Below are 6000 nucleotides of genomic sequence, written 5' to 3' on the forward strand. Positions count from 1 at the left end.
AAGGACACACTTCCTGAGCAACTCTGTGCGCCACCTCTGCTCCGAGCTCCGGGGATTGGGGAAGGATGGAGGCAGTGCCTTCAGGATGAGGGGACAGGGCAGGCGGGAGGGGGGTCAGCTACACGAGTGTGTAAGAGGTGCAGGGACATGAAGCACGGGGTGGTGGGACACGGGACGTGCTCCCCGCATGCCAGGTACAGGGGTGCTGCCCCCGGTCCCCGACCCCTCCCTCCTCCCCCCCGCCCCCCCCGCCCCAGGCTGTGAGGGCCAGGTGCTCCTGACTGCACTGATGGAGTTGCGTGTCCGGTAGAAATCCTCTGGGGTGGAAGCTGGTGGAGGAGGGTTTCAAGTGGAGCTTTGGTTTCCGTCTGCCTTGGTGTTGCGTCGTCCAGGTTGGGCCCATGTCCGCAGCCCCTGCCCACGGCTCCCAGGCCCACGGGGAAAAAGGACAGGGCGAGACACCGGCAATGCATCAGAAAGCCGGTTAAAAGCAGAAATTACAAACACTACCTGTTCTCGCTCTAAATGCTTTCCTTTAGCCCGAGTCACACAGGTGAGAGTGGAGAACAGTCCACTGAGGGAGGAACTATGTTGGAGTTCTTTGTGACACAGAGGTGGGATGCCTCCAGTGCGGTTTCTAGTGTTGGTTTCTCTGAAGGGGAGTGAGCATTCGGAGGCGCTTGGAAGGACCTCAGTGCAGCATCCTCCCAGAATTTTCGATTCCCTCCCATCATTTTCGCTCCCTCCCCCACACTAGGCTGACAGCACTATTTTTAGCATCTTCACTTTCCTGACTCCAAGCCTTCAACCCTGTTCTCACAGGATTTTCCTTTCACACCCATATTAAGGCATTTAATCAGTGTGCATAGAACTTAATTAAATTACCTAATCACAAAAATAAGTACACCTGGTACACATAGGTTTGGGAACAAAGGGAGCCGTTCCCGATGGGCGCAGAGCTCACTGTTGAGAACAGACTGGGCAGCATCGGCTGCGGGCTGAGCACGGTCACTGGGCCCTGGCCTTGCAGGATTGGGAGCGTTGGTGCATCCGGAGTCGGTGAGTGGGGACACAGGAGAGAGCTTCTCCCATAGTATTGTCATCCTCATTTATGGGCAAGGAGGTGGTGTCAGTCGGACACCAGGGAAACAGACACGCTAGGAGACAAATAAGGGATTTATTGCAAGGTGTGGGCATGGGTGACTGTGGGGCTGGCTAGGCAGGTCTGGAATCTGTGACGCGGGCCATCAGGAAAGGCCGGGAGCCTCAGACATGGGCAGAGGCCACTGTCCACAGGCGGAATTCCTTCTTCACCAGAGAGCCTGGCCCAGCTCTCAAAGCCTTTCAACTGATTAGACCAGGCCCACCCAGAGCGTCCAGGACAGTCTCTTTTCTGTAAAGTCACCTGATTGTGGACTGTAATCACATCTACAAAATACCTCCACTGTGGCACCTGGATGAGGGATTGAATGAACACCTGGGGACTGTTGCCTTGCCAGGTGGACGCTTCTCACTGAGCAAAAGGCAGTGAGAAGTTCACGAGCAGGTTTGTGGAGCTGATTTGTGGAGAAGTTAGAATCCCAGCCGAGGCCGGGTTCGGAGCCCAGATTTTTAACCACAACACGATTTTGCGTTTTCTGTCTTCACTTTTCTGCCTATTCTTCCCAGAGTCCAGCTGGACGAGCCTTCCAATAAAGGCCAGCATACACGCACCCTGTCCTTTTCCACATCTGCACAGAGTTCTGTTGCCGGCCAACTGCTTTCTTTGTCCAGCCCCTAAGTGGGCGTAAAGCCTCTGCCCTGCGTTTTGCTGTAACGCATAGGCGCCCGTGAGAGCCCTTCAGAAACTGCCCACCTCAAGCTGGAATCATTGGGTCAAAGGATACGGGCATTTATAATCTTGGTAGACGGCGCTGACGGTCCCACCAAAGGGGGGTGGAGGACTGTTGGTCTACACTCTGGCCAACACTGAGTTTCCCGCCCTGTGGCCCTCCGCCGTTCTGCGCGTGACACAGTGACCTGTGATCGTGGTTGTTACTTCAGTGGGACCTGGGGGGATGGTGGCTTTGGGCTCCACATGCTCACCACAGCGGCCGCCGGTGCCCCCGGGAGACTTAGCGTGTCCCAGGACCCCCGGCTGAGTGGCCAGCCCTGCGGGGGGCGCTGACCCAGAGGCCGTGGCCGTGGGAAGTCAGGGGCAGGAAAGGGGCCAGGTGGATGAAGGCCCCACCCCTGGGAGAGTCGGGTCCCTAACAGGCCAGCTGCATGCCTCGTCCTGGGTGTGCGTGCACTGCCCCCATCTCCCCAGTGGTGGGCAGCAGGTGGGGGCGTGGGGGTGGCCTTGCCGGGCTTGGGCAGCGGCTAACCTCAGGCTGCGCCGCTGCTGGGTCAGACCCGGGCCTCGGGCTCCCGTCCCTCGGGCTCCCATCCCTGGCACAGTCCTGCTGTCTTGCCTCCTCCCCACCTCTTCTCCCCCCACTCCCCCCCGCCTCCTTCAACCATGGACGCCTTGGCCTAGGGCTGGGCGCAGACCCCACAGCACAGGACAGTACCGACGTGGGATGACTGCAAGGACACGGGGCTCAGGTTTGGGGGAGCTGCTGTTCCCCGTCGTGGAAGGCTCCACCCCTCAGAGCCCACAGCCTGTCCCTGCTTTCTGTGGCCTGGTCCTTGGGTCACCCCCTCAAGTGGCCTCGCCCCCCCGGCCCCCTCTCTCAGGCTGGCCCATGAGCCCCTGTGGGTCTGCTGCCCCGACAGCGCCCCGTGGGAGCTCCCCAAAGCCGGTGCGCAGCATGGGCCTGTGTGTGGCAGGAGGAATCCCCGCGGAATGACTGCAGAGACGCCGCCCCGCCGGGGGAATCCGTCCCAGGCAGGGATGCCAGCACGCCTTGGTGGCTCCAGGCTGGTGGAGCGGCAGGCGCGGCGTTCCCGGGAAGGAGCTCCCAGAATAGCCCGGCGGCCCGTGGGTGTGAAGCTGTCTGCTCGGCAGCTGAGGCTTCCCTTTCCAGAAAGGCACTCTGCCTCCTTGGAAGGAATCGGTTCTCAGTTCTTGCTTGGCACTGCGGTGACGTCAGCGGTGTTCGAACCTCGGCCATGGACGAAGTAGGGGTTTGGGGCTCCGGTACGAAGTGGGGCCAAGCATGAGGCTGGGGCATGCTGTTTCTGACCCACATCCCCCCCAAGCCAGGCCTGCTGTCCCTTTGCGCCCCCAATTCCCTGCAGCCTGGGCGCCGTGTGGGAAGAGTTCGGGAACTGCCACAGCCCTGGGTCTGCCGTGTGCCGGGCCCTGGGCTCCGGGCATCTGGGCTGGTTCACTTCATTAGCAGCCCCGAGAGGCGGTGTGGTCGTCCTCCCGTTTTCAGGGGAGAAAAGTGCCACTCAGAAGGCACAGAGCTGCAGGGTGGCGGGGTCAGGACTGAAGGTCTGGAGGGACCTGGGTCGAGATGCTCCCCCTTCACCTTGAAGCAGCTGCTTTGCCCTGAAAGGGCTTCTCTAGGCGAGTGAATCGGGTCGATGTACCGGGGTGGGGGTTTCTCGGAAAGCCTGGTGAGGGCACAGCAGGTGTGGCGGGCGGGAGCCAAGGCCACAGGGGGTGTGGGGAGCCAGAGCACGCGAGGGCAAGCTGGACGGGGCCGGAAGTGCGGCAGCAAGCGGGGTGTGCGGCTGGGCCCCCGACACAAGCTGCACGGGGACAGGGCACATGAGGAGGGAGGCGTGCGGGGCCAGTCGCTGAGTCCCAGCAGGGCCCTTTCCCGGGGGCTCCGCGCTCTGCAGAAGAAGGAGCCGTTTCCCCCAGGGAATCGGGCCAGTGAAGGGCAGGAAGGCTCAGCCCACAGAGCGTGGTTCCAGAGGCTTCTCTGGGGTTTCGTGAGCTGTTTGTGAGGACCTCAGTTTGGGGGTTCTGCGGTTTTTCTGGCAGAGGGTGCTCATCGGTGGGTGATAGGGTCTGAGACAGAGGGCGGGCTGAGTGAGACCCGCGGGTGAGAGCGGGGCCGCGGGACAGGCAGGGCGGTGTGAGCCAGAGGGCTGCGCTGAGCCTCGCTGTCTGTGGACGGGACAGCCCGACCCACAGAGCGGCTGCAGGTCAAAGAGGACGTACAGCAAGTGTGGTGAAGGTGGCCCTTTTATGGGGGTCAGGTGACCTGGAGTTTGACTCCTGTGACTCAGTTTCCCTGGCAAATGAGAGGTGGCGAGCACAGGAGCACATCACAGAGTTGGGTTTCACGGGCCTCATGGAAGCCTGGGGCCTCATGGTTCTGGAGAGAGGGGTACCAGTCGGACACTTCCCCAGACCCCCACACACACCCCTCAGCAGCAGCAGGCTAGGGATGGGGTCCGTGCTCAGACCCCCTGGAGTGGGGGTTGGGTGGGGTCTGTGCTCAGACCCCCGGAGCAGGGGTGGGGTGGTGGGGTGGGGTCCATGCTCAGACCCCCCCCGGAGCGGGGATGGGGGGTTGGGGAGGTGGGGTCCACGTTCAGACCCCCCGGAGTGGGGGTGGGGTGGGGTCCGTGCTCAGACCCCCGGAGTAGGGGTGGGGTGGTGGGGTGGGGTCCTTGCTCAGACCCCCCGGAGCAGGGATGGGGGGTGGGGAGGTGGGGTCCATGCTCAGACCCCCCGGAGCATGGGCCAGGGGTGGGGTCGGTGCTCAGACCCCCCCAGAGTGCGGGCCGGGGGTGTGTGTGTGCAGGTGGCTCTTGTTCTCGGTGGCGCTGCCCACACACAGGTTCCTGTCCCCACCTCTCCACCAGCCTCCTCTCCAGCCACCGAGCAGGGTCTGGCCCACGTCATGGCCTCTTGTCCTTGGACAGCTCTGGGTCCCTGGTCTTGGGTTCTGGCCAAGCCCTGGGCAGGACTGCTGACCGGGCCTGGAAGGAGGAGAGCCGCGGGGACTGCCAGGCACCAGGGTGCCCACTCTGCCCCACGCCATCCCTGGGGGTCAGGGGTGTGCACCCAAGTAGCCAAGTCTTCTGTATATCCCAGGAAAGTCAGGAAACAGATATTTGAAAGTGAAACTCGCAATTGATTAACGTTCCTTCGTGTTATTTCTTGAAGTATCCCGTGAGCCAAAAATGCACCTGCCTGCTGTATGTGGAGTGTGGAGCACTGATGGGTCTGGTGGCCAGGCTGCCCCCTGACCCCCATGGTGTGGGGCAGAGGAGCACCTACACCTTCGGTCCACCTGGCCTTGCAGGGCTCCCTGGGCCTGGCCCCACGCTGGAGAAGGCTCTGGGCGGGTCCAGGCTGCAGGCAGAGGTGGGAGGCCAGGCATGGTGCCCTGGGGCCAAAGCCAGGGTCACGGCCAGCTGTGGCCCGAGCTGTGCCTCCCGAGGTCAGACGGCATTGTGGTGACACCCCAACCTCAGTGGCCCCACCCAGCGCAGGTGTGCTCTGTCCATCGTGGTCAGGGCGAGCCTCCAGGGCAGCTGGCCTCACACGGAGGCGGGCCTGGGCCTCTCAGGTTGGAGGCTCTGCCGTCTGGGGTGAGGCCCAGGTGCCCACGGAGGGGAGGGGAGCCCGCGGAAGTTCCCACACCTCTTCGAGGGCTCAGTCCAGACCCAGCATCTCTCCTCCCAGTCACTGCTGCGAACCATCCGCATAGCCCTGCCTGGCTGCAGGGGGCTGGAAAGTGTAGGGAGCCCCCCGACCCTGGTGAGCACTGGGGGTCCCTGCACCCCTGGCCCAGGGCAGCTGCTAGAGCCCACGGTCACGTGGACGGGTGGGCGCTGTGTGATGGTGCAGCAGGGTCACCTCCTTGAAGGTGGCAGATGGTTGGGCCTCAGTCACCACCTTCTGCCTGTGCGGGTGTGAGCCTGGCACCAAGGGTCTGGTGGAGGAGGGGGTGAATGAGTGTCTGATGGAGGAGGGTGAGTGAGTGAGAGATGAGTGAATGATGGAGGAAGGCCTGTGAGTGTCTGATGGGGGAGGGAGGGAGTGTGTCTGATGGAGGAAGGCATGAATGCGTGTCTGATGGAGGAGGGGATGAGCGAGTGTCTGATGGG

General features: G+C 62.5%; 1 protein-coding gene across 1 annotated transcript in view; it reads left to right on the forward strand.

Annotated features, from left to right (window-relative positions):
* Positions 1-6000, forward strand: part of PHACTR3 (phosphatase and actin regulator 3) — a 219301-nt gene that overhangs the window by 202405 nt on the left and 10896 nt on the right. The gene's annotated exons all lie outside the window — the stretch shown is intronic.

This window comes from Neomonachus schauinslandi, chromosome 10 (assembly GCF_002201575.2).
Source record: "Neomonachus schauinslandi chromosome 10, ASM220157v2, whole genome shotgun sequence".
Classification (NCBI taxonomy): domain Eukaryota; kingdom Metazoa; phylum Chordata; class Mammalia; order Carnivora; family Phocidae; genus Neomonachus; species Neomonachus schauinslandi.